The sequence below is a fragment of the Gymnoscopelus microlampas genome, assembly GCF_963454915.1.
Source record: "Gymnoscopelus microlampas genome assembly, chromosome: 20".
Lineage (NCBI taxonomy): Eukaryota > Metazoa > Chordata > Actinopteri > Myctophiformes > Myctophidae > Gymnoscopelus > Gymnoscopelus microlampas.
In genome coordinates, this window is record NC_139957.1 from 11,177,656 (window position 1) to 11,199,631 (window position 21,976).

Genomic DNA, 21,976 nt, shown 5'->3' on the forward strand with positions numbered 1-21,976 from the left:
TCTCTCCCTCCAAGTTTCTCCTTCTCTCGCTCTCTCTTCACCAAAAAACGGCTCTTTTCAATTACTGAGGGGATAGAATAATGACCGCCTACCTCCTCTGCAAATCTCTTTTTTTCAGTGACCCCCCCCCCTCTCTCTCTCCTCTCTCTCTCACACACTCCTCAGCTGACTTCTCAGTGAGAAGGAGAAAGATAGGTGTTGCTTAGAGGTTATGAGGGAGGGAGGGAGGGAGGGAGTGAGCAGTTGGGTCGGTTGTGAGAACGAGAGGAGGAAGGCAGGGTGGCAGGGGGTGAAGTTACACTGCTCTTTTATTGCTGTCTTCCCTGCTGTCTCCCTCTGACCTGAAGCCCTTGGGGAAGGAGAGACTTGGAGGGGGAGAGAGAGAGAGAGAGAGAGAGAGAGAGGGCTGAGCTTGTCTTCAGTGATGGCACTCACCACCACTCAGTAGCTAGCACAATTGGCTAGCAGGAGGACCACAAGTGGACCACACAAGAGCGGACTGTTACTGGATACTTTACTTCATAGAGATACCCTATTCTCTGGGATTACACTGGGTCTAACGGACACTGCCTTAACCCTGGGGACCAGACAGCAGCAGGTATGTCAGCTTCTCATATTGAAAGGGCTGGATGTGTGTGTATATGTATGTATGTATGTATGTATGCCTGTTGGTCCCTGCTTCATTGGAAAGTACCTAAGCTTACAGTGGACCATGTGGCTCTGTCAGAGCCCCAGTCCATCGGCTGCTCTGTCGCAAAGCCAGACGAGGCACACACACACACACACACACCCACACACACACACACACACACACACACACACACACACACACACACACACACACACACACACACACACAGGGGCCGTTGTTGAACTTTAGTCATCAGTTTTACAATGCCAATAAAGGGCAGACTGTTTCAAAAGAATGCAGTGCAGCCACTTCACCGCAAACTGTAAGATGTACCATTATGAATGGACCAACTCTTCGCCCAGAGCATGTCATGGTTTTTAATGCATTCAAATTGTATGGCTTTTTTAATGCCGTGCATTAATGACTTGCCCGGGGAGAAGACAAGGGACCTGCAGTTAAAGATACTGGCAGGGCGACAACACATACAGGACCGGGAAGAGCAAGTCATGAATCAAACATTTCCAATAAATTACCTCTTATATCGCTGTCATTGTTGAGTAAAGAGCAGTCTGTGTGTGTGTGTGTGTGTGGGTGTGGGTGTGTGTGGGTGGGTGTGGGTGTGGGTGTGTGAGGGTGTGTGTGTGTGAGAGAGAACCTCTTCTCTTGTGCTTTGCAGAATAGGACTGACAGTGTGTAAGCCAGACAAACGAGGCTCTTTTGAGATGCTCAGATAAGGAACGGCTAATCCAACTCATTTGTCAAGTTGTGCTTTCAAATGAATACGCACGCGTGTATGAATACACCCACGCCCACGTACACACATACGGGGCAGGCAACCTGTGTTACCCCATGTTCTCCCACACTTCCTCACCACCCTTGACCCCCCTGACCCCTAGTTACCTTTGTGAACTCGCAAACCGCTGGGGCTTGGCACTCGAACGCCTCCCTCTCAGAGGCCCAGACCTGCCACAGGAACGACATCTTTGAAGCCCGGATATTTATGAGCTGTTAGAACGCCAAAAAGGATACCGTTTTATCAGCAAGACGTCATCCGCATATTGGAGGAGACACATGGTTCGCGCTAGCCTAGCGTCCATTTGTCAAGGCACACATCGCGGCGTCTATACCACGTCGGAAAAAAAGAAAATCTGCAATGTGTCTCACCTTCAGCGAGGGAGGGCTGTCAAGTTATGCCTGCATTTACACTTGTCGCGCATGGAAAACAGCCGATCTACAAGCTCACAACGTGCTACAGTGCGGCGTGTTGTGAGTTTGTAAATCTGCTGTTTTCCATGCACGACCCTGGCACGCAACTAAGTATAAATCAGGCCTTTTCTGTCAAGAAAATTGCTTATGTAGGGTGCACCACCTCTCTGTCTGCATCCAGGGGATCATGTGGAACAGTTATGTGAAGCACTTATCTCTTTTTCCCTCTCTAAATCTCTACCTCTCTATCTCTCTCTCTCTCTCTCTCTTTCTATCTCTCTCTCTCTCTCTCACCGATGTGGACTTGAGCACTTAATGGTATCGCCACTGACATAAGTAGAAACGGTGGGAGAGAGATATATATCGCTCATTAAAATTTTTGCACTTGGTCCAGGTTTTGGATAAGCGGACCCTCTCCAAATGTTTGCAAGGGACGTTTTCCCCACATGGCAGAACTCTGCCGCCACGGGGGTTCACCGAGTTTATACCCCGCACTCAGGTGTCTGTCCCTCATAGGTGTCTGTCAAATGTGTTAAGGGCCGTTCACATTGAGCACCGTAACTAAAACTATAACTATAAAAATATAGTTATAAGTCAAGTGGATGGCAGAGTTCACACCAACTATAGAAAAAGAATACAATGGCGAGCGATAGTTATCGTTATAGTTATAGCACGTATGTGTGTCGTGTTACCAGTGGTGTAAAAAGTAACTAAGTACATTTACTCATGTACTGTACTTAAGTACAATGTTGAGGTACTTTTACTTTACTGGAGTATTTACAGTTTTCAGTACTACAGTTTACTTCTACTCCACTACATGTCAGAGACAAATATTGTACTTTTACTCCACTACAATTATTTGAAAACTTTGGTTACTAGTTACTTTGCAGATATAAATTATTATAAAACATACATTAACCACTTTAGCCCTATTTTATACAAAAGATCGTGTAGCGCTGGGAGCTTGAAGATCAGCTATTTTCAAACATTTTTGTACTTTTACTTTTGGTACTTTCAGTACATTTTGATACCAATACTTTTGCACCATTACTCAAGTAATGTTTTTATTCCGGACTTTTACTTGTAACATTGCAGTATTGATACTTTTACTTAAGTAAAACATGCAAGTACTTTTCCCCACCACTGGCCGTGTGCTGTATGTATGTATGGGTTGTACAGACCGGTTCATATCAGCTGTGTGACGTCACACTTGACTCTGAGTCATCGGCCCCGAAGGCAACAACAACATCCCAGTTCAAACAGAAACCAACGTGACTCGGAGCAAATTAAATTTGGGTGGCTGGCACACGAGTGGCATTGTGGTGTATCTGGGTCTCTGCTCAATGTGCGAGTGGCTTGCCTCACGACATGACTTCAGCCTTACGTCACCGCAGTTATTTTCTGATGGGAAGAGCGATAGGGACATAGTTGAGCTGTGAGATATAGCCTCCGCTCTCGGCACTGGAATGAGATGGAGGCACGAGATATACTGTAGCTCACACTTCACACCAGTGGTGTAAAGCAGTGCTTCTCAAACATTTTCATGTCAAGGACCCCCAAATTGACACTTATTAGCCCGCGGACCCCCATTTCAAAAGATATGCCAGGGACCCCGATAAGAGAAGATTTTTTTACGGCTCTAGCAGGGATTCTCAACCATTTTAATTTAGAGGACCCCCAGTTTGACATGCTTTAGGGCTACAGACCCCCATTTAATGGCATTTCTCTCACTTGGACCGCAATTTATATTGTAAAATCTATGTCAATTTAACTCTGAGAGTGTACAAATGGAACCAAATGGACACGTTAGGGTCCATTTGGTTCCATTTGTACACTCTCAGAGTTACAGACCCATAAGGGTCCATTGGTGCCTAATCTATCATTCAGCTGGGGACCCCCTGGAACTCCCTCAAGGACCCCTGGGGGTCCCCGGACCCCACTTTGAGAACCAATGGTGTAAAGTAACTAATGTACATTTACTCAAGTACTGTACTTAAGTACACTTTTGAGGATTTCTTTACTAGAGTAATTCCCAAGCAGAGCTTATAGCTATTTTCAAATAGCTGAAGTACAAAATTGGGATTCATTGGTTAATGTATGTTTTGTCTTAATATCTGCAAAGTAACCAGTAACTAAAGTTTTCAAATAATTGTAGTGGAGTAAAAGTACAATATTTGCCTCTGAGATGTAGTGGAGTAGAAGTAAAAGTACTGAAAACTGGAAATACTCCAGTAAAGTTAAGTCAAAATGATACTTAAGTACAGTACTTGAGTACATGTATTCAGTTACTTTCCACCACTGCGCCGCACACAAGGAGAGGTGATCACATGCTGGTTCAGTGTGACCCGTTGGCGGGCTTTTGAAAAGTGACTGATGACAGATTGAATTCACCTCAAAGACAAACCTGTTCAGGAAGTCTTGCTACAGTAAACGGTCAGGAAACCATGGAAGTGCTTCAAGTGCCGTGCTGTCACCGTTCTTGATGAGCAGCTGGCTCATGGCCATAAAAAAATAACTTTGTGTATGTTAATAAGTTATTTGGTTCTCAAAGTGGGGTCCAGGGACCCCCAGGGGTCCGTGGGGCGGTTCCAGGGGGTCCCCAGCAAAATGTGTCAATATAGCATCACAATAATTTTAACCACATTAACCTTTTATACTTTAGCTATTAAAAAATAGCAGATCTACAAGCTCATAGCGCGGCACCGAGTGCCGCGCTATGAGCTTGTAGATCTGCTATTTCAGAAAAATCGTGAAATCAAATCTTTGCATATATATTTTAAAGGGAACATTTGTAACTCAAATCTTTGCTTCTGGGGGTCCCTTGAACAAAATATTTTGAGATGGGGGTCCGCGGCCAAATACATATCATTTTGGGGGACCTTGACATGAAAAAGTTTGAGAACCACTGAATTAGTTGACCGGGGTCCCCCAGGGCCCCATACTTTGTCTGCTCCTTTTTTTCCCTCTCTACACCAAATCTCTTTGGTGGAAATAGCAGATCTACAAGCTCACAAAGTGACGCTAGCTAGGGTTTCATGTGGTGAAAGTTTCACGCAACTTATCAATGCACTGAGTGACCCACCCTCTCTCCATTTTCATGTTGGATGGAAGGCATGCGCTCATACTTGTACATAACTGCCTGTGAGGGTGTGTTTGGGTGTGTACGTGTGTACGTGTGTGTGTGCGCTTTTTGATGGGATTTGTATCAGAATTCAAGTTTGTGATTGGCACTCATTTCCTGGCTGACAAACTGATTTTTCTATCTTAACACATGAACCCTAGTTTTCCTATTCTAGGTATTCTAGTTTACCTATTCAGCATACATAGCAGATCTACAAGCTCACAGCGCATCACAAATCAATGCCTTATTGCCTTGTGATGCGTTGTGAGCCTTTTTGATCTGCTTTTTTTGGGGGGGAGAGCTTTGGTGTAGACGGGGGAGGGGGGGGGGCAAGGCCCCTGGTGGACGGTCAAGTGTATAGGGTTTATGTGGTTTATTAGAGGACAGAGGTAAATAAATAACAGATTTGTTTTAATAACAGAGATAGAGAGAGAGAGAGAGAGAGGGAGAGGGAGAGGGAGAGAGAGAGAGAGACAGTGCTGGTCACTCTGCTGTGGTCAGATCCTATAGGTCTGCTGGACCTCGACAACAGCTGTCACTGACACATGCACAGCCTGTTGTATAAGGGCCTCTGGACTCTGGACATGAATGCCAAAAATGCAACTCACTGTAGACACACTTGCTTATTTGGTAGAACTGTGCCGTCTATAACTCACATGATGTTTTAGTTCAAGAACGAAACTCCATAGCAACCCCCAGATCTTCTCTCAATCATGTGATGTTTAGCATACACAGTGCAATACAATGCATTCATTCAGTTGCATCAAAACGTATTACTCATACGTTAATGTAAACGTACAGTAAAGTACTCACATTTTTTACTTAAGTAAAAGCATCAATACTGCAACGTAGAAATACTCTGTTTGGGCACGGTCACACCGCACTTTTGTTTTACCTATGGGGCGGAATCTGCCAATGCTTTGTCAATGCAAATGCGTGGATTCACAAGATAGTTGCGCAAGACCGTGAATCCACGCATTTGCATTGACGAAGCATTTGCAGATTCCGCCCCATTGGTAAAATAAAAGTGCGGTGTGACCGTGCCCTTACAAGTAAAAGTACAATGTGGAGGTACTTTCACATAACTTGAGTATTTCGATGGTTCAATACTTCGACTGCACTACATCTCAGAGGCAAATATTGCACTTTTTACTCCACTACAGTTATTTAAAAACTTAGATTATTATCGCAAAACATAGATTAATCAATTAAGCCCTATACTTAAGCTACTCGAAAATAGCCAATCCACAAGCTCACAACCCGCAAGCTTGAGTTTGTTTGAATTTAAAAACATTTCCTACAAACCTTTTCATTATTTCAAAAGATTTTCAAAAAGATTATGATAAAAACAAATCTGAAATATTTCTTAGACTTTGTGAATCATCTTTCAAAATTGTTTCAGATATTAAAAAAAAAAAATCATTAAAATATCCATAAAACCTAAGAAATAGTGAAAATAGTTGTTCTACAAGCTCACAACGTGTCGCATTGTAAGCTTGGGTCTTTTGGGTCTCAGCCAAGGGGCTGAGTTGTAAATTGAAGCTGTATAGGAAGTGACAGTTCATATGAATGGCCTGTAGTCTCGCTGTTTTACCCCTGCTGGTGTCAGAAAGAATTAGGCTCCATTCAAGCGGATGGGTTTTTTATTTTATTTGAAATAGTTGAAAAATAGGCTTCTTTTACCGTCTGTGGAGTCTATGGGCGTCACTTTGTCCATTTCTTTTATACAGTCTATGGTCTCAGCTGAAAAAGTTTAGGAACCAATGCTCCAAGACGGAGAGAATGGGTGATCTCAGCCACCATCCCCCCCTCCCTTCACCTCCCCGGCTCTCGAGGGGAAGTGACATCATCATGACTGTTGCAGTGGACAGGCATGCGAGGCGATGGCGGCGGCCAGCAGAAGGCTTCCATCTGTACGCTGATGTCATGGATTTAGAGGATCATCTGGTGCATATTTACTGAAATCACATGTGATAGGAATGGGATCGCACGCTGACCTGTCATTCTGTTCCGTCGTTCAATACCAAACACGAACACCAGTGGTGGACTTACTTAAACTTAGACCTGAGTCCGATTCTACAAAGTTTGCCTTCTAAATCAGTAGCTCTCAAACTATTTTCGTGCCAAGGACCCACAAAATGATATGTATTTGGTCGCGGACCACCCCCCCCCCCCCCCCCATCTGGTAATGTTTTGTGCCAGGGACCCCCTCCCAGAAGAGAAGATTTGTGTTAAAAAATGCAAAATTATGAACACTTGCAAGATTTTTCTAAAACAATTCTAAAATAGATGTACAAGCTCGCATGTGAGCTTGTATATCTGCTATTTTTGAATCGCCAACGCTGAAATCTAAAATGACACTGATGCTTTCCTGGTTTTAATGGGTTAAGTAAAAGTAGCAATACCACAATATAAGAATACTCTGTTACAAGTGAAAGGCCTGGATTCAAGTACAAAAGTGTTGGCATCAGAATATAGCCTTTCAAAAGTACCTCAAGTACAGTACTTGGTTACTTTCCACCACTGCAAAAGACCAGCAAAGCTGTTTGTTAGTCAACAGTGCATTTTGTTGTTAGTGTACCAGTACAGTATGTACAGTATAATACATGGTACTGTGCTGCAGAGCCAATGGTTTATCCACATATAATGTGTTTTTCCAACGCTGATTAGTGTTAGATGCATTCGATGTGTCTACTAGCTGCAAACACTGCAGTATGTGACATGCATGTAAAATAGACTGTGAGCTTGAAGTTTGGCTATTTTGGGGTGTAGACTAGGGAACTAGTATTTTATCCAGTGGTGGAAAAAGTATTCCCAATTTTTACTTAAGTAAAAGTATCAATACTGCAATGTAGAAATGCTCTGTTAGGGCAGTGGTTCTCAAACATGTCAAAGACCCCCAAATTGACACTTATTAGCCCGCGGACCCCCATTTGAAAAATATATGCCAGGGACCCCCAGTTTGACATGCATTAGGCTACGGACCCCCATTTAATGGCATTTCTATCTCTGGGACCCCAATTTATATTGTAAAATCAATGTTAATTTAACTCTGAGAGTGTACAAATGGAACCAAATGGACCCGTTAGGGTCCAAGAGTTACAGACCCATATGGGTCCATTTGGTTCACTATCCATCATTTAGCTGCGAACCACCTGGAACTCCCTCAAGGACCCCTGGGGGTCCCCGTACCCCACTTTGAGATCTAATGTGTTAGGGCACGGTCACACCAAAATATGGTTACCCGCTGTCGAAATCAGGTTGTGTGCAGCCGACAGTTTTTTGCAGCCAGCGCATTCTAAAAAACGAAGTAGCATGCAGAGCATTCTGTCCCAATGACCGGTGACGCACCTGTCACTCACTTTCAGGACCCTCCCATGCAACAGCTCCAACCATTTGCTCCATCGCAAGCACCATATGTCGCTTCCTGAGTCTTGGGATGGTCCGCCTTCCACTCACCCGATTGGACCGAGGGGGAAAAGCAGCATAGAGCGCATAAACGCAAGGTGTGTGCACGACACGCGGAAAGACGCGCAAGACCATCAAACCGCGTGATTCTCATTGAAAAAGCATTGGCGGATTCCGCCTCATAGGTAGAACAAAAGTGCGGTGTGACCGCGCCCTTACAAGTAAAAGTCCGGAATTCAAAATTGACTTGAGTAGAAGTACAAAAGTATTGGTATGAAAATGTACTTAAAGTACCAAAAGTAGAAGGTACTCAACAATATTTGCCTCTGAGATGTAGTGGAGTAGAAGTAAAGGTACAGAAAATTGGAAATACTCCTGTAAAGTAAAAAATACCTCAAAATTGTACTTAAGTACAGTACTTGAGTAAATGTACTTAGTTACTTTACACCACTGGCTAAACTAAGTATAGGCTATGGGGTTTAAGTGGTTGAATGCATACAGTAGTAGTGTGACTCCGAATCGAATGCACCCAATGGAATTGCCAAGATTCCTCTTGAGACATAGGTTTAGGACCCTGCCCAGGCGGGACAGGAATTTCAATGCATGGGATTCCATACTGATCTTGCAGGCATTTAAGACGGAACACTTCAGACAAATGCTTGACCTTATGACTTAGTACCCTATTTAAATCCATTTCATCCATATGTCGCTTTGCTGCCTCTATTTGTGGAACGGCCTCCATTTGATCCCCTTTTCTGATGTCCGAGTTGTGAAGATGATATCCATCCGCGTCATGCATCCAGACATGTGACGCTCCACTGGACAGTTTATATGTTCACGGCGCGTTGCGTTCCTCTTAAACCGGGGGTCTTCAACGTTTTTCAGGCCAAGGACCCCCTAGCTGAGAGAGAGAGAGGAATATTGTATAAAATTGTGTTTCAGATTAAACTTATTTTTTTTCACTTGGTTAGCTCACAACGCCTCGCTAAAGTTCTCCTCAGAAAAGAGATGCTACAGTTCAACTGGTTAATGTAAAAAAAATAATCCTATCACACACAAATTTGGCAGTCTCCCTGTAGTAACTCTGAGGTCTTCAACAGGGGGTCCGGGGCCCCTAGGGGGTCCTAGGGGCCCCGGACCCCCTGTCGAAGACCCCTGTCTTTGAACCCTATATACTTATTAATCAGTGTCCCTCGTGGGTCTATCATTGGCCCCCCTCCTTTTTTCCCGCTACACCAAACGTCTTCACTGAAAATCCGCTATTTTCACTGAATATTCGCCGAAATGTACAGATTGTTCGACTGTTACTGCATTCCCAGAAAGACTGACGTAGTCGTCTGAGAACGACGTAGAGAGAGAGAGAGAGAGAGAGAGAGAGAGAGAGAGAGAGAGAGAGTGGTTAATTAACGCGAGTGATTAGTGTTGCCAGAGAAATTGTGTACATGTCTGAGTTTAATTTTACAGTAGGGCCTACATCTCATAAATTGTGGTGTGGTTTTTCTAATTATCTCAATCAGAGATGTAAATATTTGTGGTTAACACAAAGCCCCTCTGCCTCATGGGCTGATGCACGGCCGTTGCATCCATCCATATCGTCTCTGGTCGGGTGGAAACCTCATATATATGTCCAAAACTGTTATACTTTTCAGGATTCAAATTCAAAAACATCAAAAGTAGCAGATCTACAAGCTCGAAACGCGTCGCTTCGCGACGCGTTTCGAGCTTGCGGATCTGCTACTTTTGATGCTGTAGTGTGACGCTGTAGTATGATAAAATAGGGCGTTCATTTATGAAAAAGCACAAAAACTTAGTATATGGAGTTTTTTGATCGACAGCGACGATACACTTGGTGATGGTATGTGTCGTGACTCGTGACGACGCATCCCGGTTGCCATGCTGTGCGAGTGTGACTGAACACGACTGTGCGTGAAAACTCTTTAGGCACACAGGGGGGGGGGGGGGGGGACGCCACGCCAAGGTCAGGTGCACACACATCCCAAAATGGTGCCTGTTTGAACTCGTAAAAGAGATTTACGATTGCCTGTTGTGGATTTACACAGCCAGTATACAGCGTCGTTAAGAACCATTTGAAGTTTCCAACAAGTGCTTCATAAATCAACAGATGTCTATTTATGAGATATCCGCATTTGCAAACGTTCCGTGTTTGTTATTCATATGATGAAACCTTTCAACAATAAAAAAAAGAAAGAATAATAAATCACAGATGCATGACTCAAGAAATACGAGCACTGACCTGGCTCAAAATCTGAGATTTCATTTTCATTTACTACTGTGTGCAGCACTTTACCTGAGTTCCCCTTAGTTGGCTCCTTAGGGAAACCTTAACTGTGGGTTCCAGTGAGGGGGTCATGTTCATGAAACATGAATACTACGAGCTGAAACCCACTACCTGTGCTGACATTTTGCTCCAGCACTGCCCCTCAGCATTTTGAGTTACTGGTGCAATTACTTTAGTTATTAATAGAGGCCATCGCCACACAAATAGAAACATTTTCTTGGACTGTAGCAAGCCAGAGTGTAGGGCTTTTTTTGGGCAATTATTAGATCAAACAGGCTCATCATGACCGCTTACTTTAGTGGTACTTGAACAATCCAGTATCCAAAATAGCGTATGGATGTAACAGGATGTATGGATGCCTGTATGGAGTTTGGTGCAGGCATTTCAACAGAGGAAGCCTGTCTTGTTCCTCTGCTTATCTCTATTTCCCCGGAACATTCCTGTTATGTAATATCTGACCCCCAAGAGCTAGAGGTGGCCTGGTGTGTGGAATGTACTGTCCATCAGACGATCGCTGAGACGGCACACCATTTGTACCATCACATATGGGAGAAGGAGCTTTCACAAAAAAAGGGGGGAAAAAACTCAATAACAAATGGATTGACTTTTAGTCCATGACTGCAGTTTTGATTGAAATTCTTATGATTTGGCCCGAAATCGTGTTTCTCTTTTCAGGACAGAAGAGCCACTCAAAGCTTTGCTGCGTTTTATCAGGAGCCTCGGGCGTAACAAGTTGCCAGTGGTGGAAAAAGTACTCAAATGTTTTACTTAAGTAAAAGCATCAATACTGCATAATGTACTTAAAGTACCAAAAGTAAAAGTACTAAAATAGCCTATGTATAAAATAGGGATTAAGTGTTTAATGTATGTTGTTGTATGATGTAATAATTTATATCTGCAAAGTAACCAGTAACTAAAGTCTTCAAATAATTGTAGTGGAGTAAAAAGCACAATATTTGCCTCTGAGATGTAGTGGAGTAGAAGCAAAAGTATAGAGAATTGGAAACACTCCAGTAGAGTGAACGTACCTCAACATTTTACTTATAAGTACATGTACTTGAGTAAATGTACTTAGTTGCTTTACACCACTGCACCGTTGCCAAACGCTTGCGTGCGAAAGCACATTTCCCCAGTCCTTATTCGGTCATGTTGGATCCATGGGGCACGTATATCAAACTCTCTCCCGACCAAACCAAAGCATGTTTTCCAAATGTGACAAAGGGACCATCAGTTGTGTTTGCAACTGCTATATCCTCATCTCTTATTTCTTGGTAAAGCTATCTGGCTCCACGCCAGGCCTTTTGTCACCACCATCGTCTCTCTCTCCCTCTCCTTCTCTCTCACGATAGAGATCACGTCATGCGGGTTCTGGGATTTCATTACGCTTGTAAATGGAGGGCGCAAAGATCATTTACACACAAACAAAAATAACAACATGATATTAGGTGTCACTACATTACCTATCGTCTATTCCGGGGCCCCGGCCATGTTTACGTTTGTCGGCAGTGCAACTCGCATACATTGATTAACCCTTTAAGACCGGGAACGCATCTGTGTCATTTTTTTTTCTTTCTTTGGGCTATTCAAAAAGAGCAGATCTACAAGCTTGTAGCTTGTAGATCTGCTATTCTTGAAAAATCGTGATTTTTTTTTTGCAAATCTTTGAATATTTAAAGCCAACATGTGTAACTCAAATCATTTCTTCTGGGGATTCTACAAATGTCTTCTAAATCCTAACAGTTTTTTTTTTTATTGTATTTGGTGGTGGACCCCCATCTCAAAATGTTTTGTTCCAGGGACCCCCAGAAGTTGTAACAGAGTGAAAAATGTAGTTATTATTTAGTCACAAGCGCTTGTTAATGCCTTTTATTTACAAAACCCACCGACAGACTTAACCACTTCAAACCTGGTGTCCTTATGTTGGACATGATAATAGTAAAGGATTGTCCAAAATTGCTCAAATATAGTAGATGATCTTCAAGCTCACAACGCATCACCTCAAGACCTGTTGTGAGCGTGTAGATCTGCTATTTTCACAGATTTTGTGTGACACTGACATCGAAGTGTGAAATAGCGTATTCATTGACGAAGAATGTAAATATGGAATATGGAGATACAAGGTTTCTGTATGACAGTGATGATTATGTTAGTTATGCACAGCCTCCTTACGTCTGTCCAGATTTAGTAGTATAGGCACGTGCAAAGTTGTGCAAACTCAGCAACTATAAATGACCACAACTTTTGCAGTGGTGTAAAGTAACTACAAGTACATTTACTCAAGTACTGTACTTAAGTACAATTTTTAGGTATTTGTACTTCTCTTTTCATTCAGTATTTCCAATACTTTTACTTCTACTCCACTGCATCTTGTATTCAAATATTGTACTTTTACTCCACTACAATTATTTAAAAACTTTATATACTAGTTAGCCAACTTTGTAGATTTTGATTATTATTACAAAACATACATTAACCCCTTCAGCCCTATTTAAACGTTGGCTATTTGAAAATATTTTCAAAAGGATTTTTTATATTTGTAAACTTGTGAAATGGGACCTTCTGCATAATGAGTACTTTCTACTTTTGGTACTTTAAGTACATTTTGACACCAATGCTTTTGTACTTTTACTCAAGAACATTTTGAATTCCAGACTTTTTACTTGTATTCTACGTATTTCTACGTTGCAGTATTGATACTTTTACTTAAGTAAAACATTTGAGTACTTTTTCCACCACTGCACAACTGTATTTCTGTCCGTATAAGAGTCTTTGCCCCGCCCTGTGGGGCTGGAATGCCAGACCAAAGATAAAACTCATATATTCAACATCAGAGGTATCCATTGACTTGCTGACCACCAACAAAATGTTACGCCCCCCTCCCCTCCCCCCCTTTAATTGGGGAACAGAGTGGCACGTGTGTTGAGGGGGGGGGGGGGTCCCTATAAATAGATCTGTGTGACAGCTGGACCTGGTGTCTGGCAGTGGTGGAAGAAGTACTCAGATATTTCACTTAAGTAGAAGTAGCAATACCACAATATGAAAATACTCTGTTACAAGTAAAAAAAAAAAAGGCCAGTGTTCAAAATGTTACTTGAGTAAAAGTACAAAAGTATTGGCATTGAAATATACTTAATGTACCAAAAGTAAAAGTACAAAAATGTTTGAGCTCACAACGCGTTGCGATGCGATATACAAGCTTGTATATCTGCTACTTTTGAATAGCCATAGAAATCTAAAATGACACAGATGCTTTCCCGGATTGAATGCGTTGAAGACAATGTGTGTCCTTCTACGTTTCGTGTGTCTCGTGTGATGTCAGTGTATTTAAAGCTGACAGACCATCCCTGGTGTCCTCCCACTCGTTAGTGTCCTCAGTGTCAGATTCAGAACAGCTGGTCATCAGTAGGTGGGTGTGAACGCTCCACGGTCCTCCATGTCAGTGTGTGTTTTCATGATGTTCAGTTGAGGTGCTGGCTAAAGTTTTAGATGTTTTGTAATAATAATCAAAACCTACAAAGTAGCTAGTAACTAAAGTTTTAAAATAATTGTAGCGGAGGTAAAAGTAGAATATTTGCCTCAGAGATGTAGTGGAGTAGACGTAAAAGTACAGAAGATTTGAAATACACCAGTAAAGTAAAGAAATACCTCAAAATTGTACTTAAGTACAGTGCTTGAGTAAATGCACTTAGTTACTTTACACCATTGGTTCTCAAAGTGTGGTCCGGGGACCCCCAGGGGTACTTGAGGGGGGTTCCAGGGGGTGCCCAGCAAAATGTGTAAATATAGCATCAGAATAATTATGACCTTTTATACTTATAGCAGATATACAAGCTCATTGCGCGGCACCGAGTGCCGTGCTATGAGCTTGTAGATCTGCTATTTTTGAAAAATCTTGAACATTTTTGCAAATCTTTGAATATATATTTTTTAAAGCTAACATTTGTAACTCAAATCTCTGCTTCTGGGGGTCCCTGGAACAAAATATTTTTAGATGGGGGTCCACGGCCAAATACATATCATTTTGGGGGTCCTTGTCATGAAAAAGTTTGAGAACCACTGCTTTACACCACTGCCAAAATAGGGACGCTGAGTTGAAAGTGGATAAATCTAGGCCCAGGCCTTGACTGTGGGGCCTCCGATGTGTACCAGCTATACTCTCATTCACATCCCAGTACATGTGTTGTGAGGTATTGGCTGCCGGGCAAACAGAAGCATTGTGCGGATGGTTCGGATGCCACAAATGCGTGTGGGCATTCAGAGGGTTGGCACGGGTCCCGAGCGTGAGGCTCATTGTCTGCCAATTCTACTCCGTCTCCCATAAAGGAAACTGGGAATGTGCCGTGCCAGCGCTGGAATGCGGGCCACGTGGCTTTGGAATCTTCCATTTGGGCCCCTGGAGAATTCACCTCTTATCGAGAGATCAGTGACCCCCCGCAGGTGACATGGTAGATCGATCACCAGGCATGCCATGTTGGAATTTGATACAAAGCTACAAATTATGAAAAAGGCAAAAAAATAAATGAAAAAAAATGTTCAGTGGTGGAAAAGGTATTCACATTTCTTACTTAAGTGAAAGTATCAATACTGCCTTGAAGAAATACTCTGATACAAGTAAAAGTCCGGAATAAAAAATGTACTTAAAAAGTACAAAATTATTGCTATCAAAATGTGCTTAAAGTACCAAAAGTAAAAGTGCTAAAATGTTTGAAAATAGCCGATCTACAAGCTCACAACGCGTCGCATCGCGACAAGCTTGTAGATCGCCTATTTTCAAATAGCCAAGGTATAAAATAGGGCTGAAGTGGTTAATGTATGCTTTATAATAACATGTATATCTGCAAAGTAACTAGTAATTCAAGTTTTTGCATAATTGTAGTGGAGTAAAAGTACGATATTTCCCTCTGAGATGTAGTGGAGTAGAAGTAAAAGTACTGTACTTAAAATTGGAAATACTTCAGTAAAGTAAAAAATCACACCCAGTGTGAAGAGAGCGGTGCCTTTGAAAGTGTAACGGTTGCATCCGCAACAATATGTTGTCACGTGACACGTGACAATATGTTGTCAAGCTTGACCAATCAGCCGTGCTCAAACGTACGGACGGACATACGGACGGACGGACATACGGACACACGGACAGTCAAATGTAGGAGTGGTTGGCACCACTCAAAAATCACACCCAGTGTGAAGTGGGCGGTGTGGTCACAGTGGTCATCACAGTGATGGAAGTGATTCACTTAAAAAAAGTGTTTTTTTTAAGTGCATAGTCCTATTTATAGGGCTATGCACATGTGTCATGTGTTTCTAGCCAATCACAGTCCTGAATAGAGTCATGGTGGCCAATCACGGTGCAGGGTTAGGGGGGTACAATGGTGGCCAATCACAGCGCAGGGTTGGGGGGGTGCAATTGGGTCGATGTCCAAACCTCACATATAGTGGCGGTCTCACCGCCCAAAAATACCTCAGAATTGTACTTAAGTACAGTACTTAGTTACTTTACACCACTGTTCTTGTTATTGAATCATTAGCTCAAATGGCTGTGCTTGAAATGCATCCAATCATTGAATTGTTGAACCACAGAGACCATGTGGGAAAGTCAGACTTTCACGGTTGATTTCTCTACTTGCACAATTACTGCTAAAGAGTGCAAAAATTTCCCTCCAGATGGAATTGCACAATAATGTAACATTAGAGTGAAAAGTCCTCTAATTAAGCTCCGCCAGAGGAGCATGAATCATTGTCTGTGAGTTTCACATGTACGCTAGCAGCCAGAAAAGATCTGGCATTAAGTCAAAGGTATTTATGTAGCTAAAATGTATAGTGATGTAATGGCGTGTGAACAACTAAACTCTGTAGGTTGTAGAGGTACTTTACATTACGTATTGATTTGTAGCAGGCTTATCTTCTTGAGGTGAAATTAATCTGGCAACGTATTGGCTGACATGAAAAAACGGTGCCTTTGCTCAGGTTTACACCCCCCAGCAAAAGAATCAGAACTTTGTTTTAACTAAACATTAATCAACTTTAATGTTACATCACATGATGATTACAGGTGTGAAACAGTGGGTGAAATATGTTTTTTTTCTGCAGGCTTTCAACATTTGCAGTTAGAGGAATAGAGAATAGAGCAGAAATGAAGACAGAACATAGAATAAGTTAATAACAGGAAGGCACAGTTAAATATGAAAGTCCAGTATACTGTACATACAGTACAGTGCATGATTAAACATTTGCAATGGATAATCACCATGCACTCAGCTATAAAACCCACACACATAGGCATTCTGCTGATTGGCTGAAATAGTTGAATGGCATCGACCCAGAAGCTATAAATAAACCTCTGGGCATCTTAACTCGCTGAGGGCACTCGATCCGCTTGCCCCCCAGTCACGTACAGTACTGTGAGCCTTTCATCACCCTTGTGCCCCCCTTGTGCCCCGTTTATGCCCCCACCAGTGCCCTCTCCAGCTCTCTCTGTCATACAAAAAGGCTTTGGCACCGTTTGAATGGAATGGTGGCATGAGCAATGTGGATCTGGTGTACTGTAGGCAGCGCTACTACTGTACTTGGTTGACTTGTAGGCAGTGGTGGAAAGTAACTAAGTACATTTACTCAAGTACAATTTTGAGGTATTTTGACCTTAGTATTTCCAATTTTCAATATTTTTACTTCTACTCCACTACATCTTTGAGGAAAATATTATACTTTTAATCGACTACAATTATTTGAAACTAGTTACTAGTTACTTTTTAGATTGATATTTTTATTACTAAACATACATTAACCACTTAAGGTCTATATATATTTCAGCTATTTGAAAATAGCCAAAATATTACAATATTCAATATTCAATATTCAATATTACAATTCAATATTACAATAGATCGGCCATTTGAAAATAGCCGATCTACAAGCTCACAATGCGTCGCGATGCACCCTAAAGACTAATCATTGTGTATATTCCTGCACTATACCTGCACCCAGTGATCTTGGTACATAGAAATTGATCTATTGAAGATTCTGACTTTCAAATGTACATATTCTTTGTTTTGATTGTATTGCTGTGCTTTCTGCTTTGGCAATGTAAACGTATGTTTTCTCATGCCAATAAAGCCGTTTGAATTGAATTGCATGCATTTTGAGCTTGTAGATCGGCTATTTTCAAATGGCCGAAATGTCTATTGGGCTGAAGTCGTTAATATATGTTTTGTAATAATAATCAAAATCTGCAAAGTAACTAGTAACTAGTTTTCAAATAATTGTAGTGGAGTAAAAGTGCAATATTTGCCTCTGAGTTGTAGTGGAGTAGAAGTAAAAGTACTGAAAATTGGAAATATTCCAGCAAAGTAAAAATACCTCAAAATTGTACTTAAGTACTTGAGTAAATTTACTTTACACCACTGATTGAAATAATGTTTTAGTCAGACAAAAAAGTTATGGATTGCAGCGTTCTTGGACAGTAAAAAGGTCAGGGCGGCTGAAACCCTACTAGTCCAGAAGAACCCCACCCTGCTGGAGTCAACGTAAACCCAATGAACTAAGATAAAGACGGCTGAGATAAAGTGAGATGAGGAACGTATGTGGTCTTTCTGTTCCTGTTATCTTCTGCCTTCGCCGCATACCTATGTCTTTCTTTCCTGGAAATGAGAGGAATTCAAAGAGATCCGTTTCAAGCGCCATTAGAAATCACTGGAGTCTGAGCTCTATACAGGGGAAAAAAAGATAAACATTTGGCCTTGGACATGAACTGGAACCACCAAATGGACTAGCTGCCGAAGACCCTGTATCTTTACCAGTGGCGGAAGAAGTACTCGGACATTTTACTTAAGTAACATAGCAATACCATAATATAAAAATGCTCTGTTACAAGTAAAAGGCCTGTTTTCAAAATGTTACTTGAGTAATGCGCCGTGTTGTACTTAGAAGAGCTGAGATTGTCTTCTACTCCAGGCTCTAGAAACAAAAGTATGCCGTCTTAAATACTTCATAATTAAACAACCACTCCAACTTCTGGCCACCATCTTCCCAGAATAGCTCAAGTCTTTGTTTCAAAGGGTTCAAATAAAGGAACCCTCAAATCATCATACAGTCTACAATAAAACATAAAACATTGCCGGATTACATTGTTTAGACGGATGATAGATCCTCTGTAGATCCTAGTTAGTTTGAAGCACTATATTATTGTCTTTGCACTGTACTTAAGTGACCCTGCCGTCTGTTGACCAGTGGTGTAAAGTAACTGCAAGTGCATTTACTCAAGTACTGTACTTAAATACAATTTTGAGTATTTCTAATTTTCAGTACTTTTACTTCTACTCCACTACATCTCAGAGGCAAATATTGTACTTTTACAACAATTATTTGAAAACTTTAGTTACTAGTTACTTTGTAGATTTTGATTATTATTACAAAACATATATTAACCACTTCAGCCCTATATACTGTACATTTTGGCCATTCGAAAATAGCAGATCTACAAGCTCACAATGCGTCGCACCTGCTATTTTCAATACATTTTATACTTTGAAAACTTGTGAAATGGGACATTCTGCATAATGAATGTTTTCTACTGTTGGTACTACTTTTGTACTTTTACTCAAATAAATTTTGAATTCCGGACTTCTACTCGTAGTCGTAAAAGAGTACTTCTACATAGCAGTATTGATACTTTTACTTGAGTAAAACATTTGAGTACTCTTTCCACCACTGCTGTTGACTAGGCTTCATGCTCAGCCTACTCTGATTCGTACAGCATAAGTCACACTGCGTAAGTGTGTCTGTTAAAGGCCTAAACTGTAACCTAACTGTAACTGTAGAGGTCTCAAAGATCATTGAATATATACTGTTACTGTAGTGCAGTGGTTCTCAACGTGCGGTCCGGGGACCCCAGTGGTCCTTGAGGAGGTTCCAGGAGGTCCCCAGCGAAATGATTGATTCTTTCAGTTCATCTTCACCATTATTACATGTTCAATGTAAATGCAACTAGAGAACAGCACCAGAATGGCTATTTTGTTATCTCTATACCTACAGCACGTAGACAATATAGGAATGAATTCTGGACCAAAATGACAGACCATGATTAGATCAAATCATGTCCCAGAGATTTCAATCCTATCAAACCAGGATGTTTGGCTTAATGCATAATCAACTGAGGTCCTTTAAAACGCTTTAGAATCACTGCTGTATGGGCAGTGGTGGAAAAAAAGTACTCACATTTTTTACTTTCAAAATGTGCTTGAGTAAAAGTACAAAAGTATTGGTATCAAAATGTACTTAAAGTACCAAAAGTAAAAGTACTCATTTTGTCAGAATGTCCCATTTCACAAGTTCAAAATGTTTACAATAATCTTTTTAAAATAGCAGATCTACAAGCTCACAATGCGTTGCGACGCATTGCGAGCTCGTAGATCTGCTATTTTCAAATGGCCGAAATATATATAGGGCTGAAGTGGTTAGTGTGTGTTTTGTAATGTTAATCAAAATCTACAAAGTAGCTAAAGTTTTCAAATAATTGTAGTGGAGTAAAAATACAATATTTGCCTCTGAGATGTAGTGGGGTAGAAGTACTGACAATTGGAAATACTCCAGTAAAGTAAAAGTTCCTCAAAATTGTACTTAAGTATAGTACTTGAGTAAATGTACTTAGCTACTTTACACCACTGACTGTATGGGGCCATGCTTCTACCTGATGCATTTGTGTGTGTTTGTGTTTCTGGGAATACAGCATGTACAGTGTGTGTGTGTGTGTGTGTGTGTGTGTGCGTGAGTGCGTGCGTGTGTGCACGTGTGCGAGTGCGCACGTGCGTGTGTGTGAGTGTGTGTGTGTGTGCGTGTGTGTGTGTATGTGTGCGAGTGCGCACGTGTGTGCGTGTGTGTGTGCGTGTCTATTATATAACGCATGTGCCGTGGTGCATGTGTGCAGACGTATTGTCCATGTGTTTTGAAGAGAGCATGCATTTCATAATCCTGCGAGCTCCTTCAGGATGTCTCAGTGTGTGAGTCAGGGGTGTCGGGGGTCTGATGACATCACTGGGGAGGTGTGGAGGGGATATTTTATCTGTTTGTAATTAAAGGGCCCCGCTGATGTCATAACGGCAACCAATCACGAGGGGAGCACTTGCTTCGGTGTCCCTGAGCTGTTGTTGGGCTATTAATCAAAAAACAGCTTACAAGGGCGAGGAGAGAAGCCTTAAGTACTACTGGGAGTGCACACACACACACGCACACACACAACCACACACACACACACACACACACACACACACACACACGCACACGCACACGCACATGCACACGCACACGCACACGCACGCACACACACGTCTGAGCACCACCCCGATGACCTACAACTGTGCTCGTCTGACCATTAAGTACCCAGTGTTTCAACAATAAAATCCTCAATGTTTATTTAACCCTCTACTGTGACCCTTCTACGGGTCCATTTGGTTACATTTATACTCTCTCAGCGTTAAATGAACACTCAGGATTTATGCTGTGTGAGCGGATGACCAATGCTGTGTATAAGGAGGACTGTAAGATTATAAGATCACAGGCTTCCATCCATGTATTTATTCTTAAGGATCTAGATCAGGGGTCTTCAACAGGGGGTCCGGGACCCCTAGGGGGTCCTCAGAGTTACTACAGGGGGTCCGCCACGTGATAGGATTTCAGTTTTTTACATTAACCACTTGAACCGTAGCGTCCCTATTCTGAAGGGAACATTATCCGAAAATAGCAGATCCACAAGCTCACAACGCCTCGCGGTGCGAGGCGTTGTGAGCTTGTAGATCGGCTATTTTCGGCAAAGGGGTTTGGCGTTGCAGAGGGAATAAAGAGTAGACCAAGTTTTGAGGTTTTAAAGTGGTTATCTGCAACATAATTGTGTGCAATATGTGATGGGTCCCTGCTGCTCCCCGGCCTGAAAAACGTTGAAGACCCCTGATCTAGTTAGTAGGTTTGAACATCAGCAAACAAAAAGGGGCCAAAGCGTCCAGAGGTGACTCAAAACGGTGTCAGGCTGCCTCCAGACAGTCGACAACCAGCATGAGATAGGAAGGAAAGCATCTGCGTATATAATCGAACACTCGCACACGATTGCTGACTGACTGTGCTTGCTGGATATTTTTGCCAATTTCAGATGATACTGTAGATGGGGCTTTTAGGACTAACCTTACCACCCTGATAGTGATCTCACTCTTAGTGTGTGTGTGTGTGTGTGTGTGTGTGTGTGTGTGTGTGTGTGTGTGTGTGTGTGTGTGTGTGTGTGTGTGCGTGTGCGTGTGCGTGTGCGTGTGTGCGTGTGCGCGAGTGCTAA

The 21,976-nt window shown here is 42.0% G+C and overlaps 1 protein-coding gene across 1 annotated transcript in view; it reads left to right on the forward strand.

Moving 5' to 3' along the window:
- The first annotated feature begins 260 nt into the window (after window positions 1-260).
- LOC311036401 (filamin-A-interacting protein 1-like) overlaps window positions 261-21,976 on the forward strand; it is a 39,308-nt gene continuing 17,592 nt past the window's right edge. The window contains exon 1 of the mRNA XM_084045080.1: window positions 261-598. The gene's annotated coding sequence lies outside the window, so the exon portion shown is untranslated. The remainder of the gene's footprint in view (window positions 599-21,976) is intronic.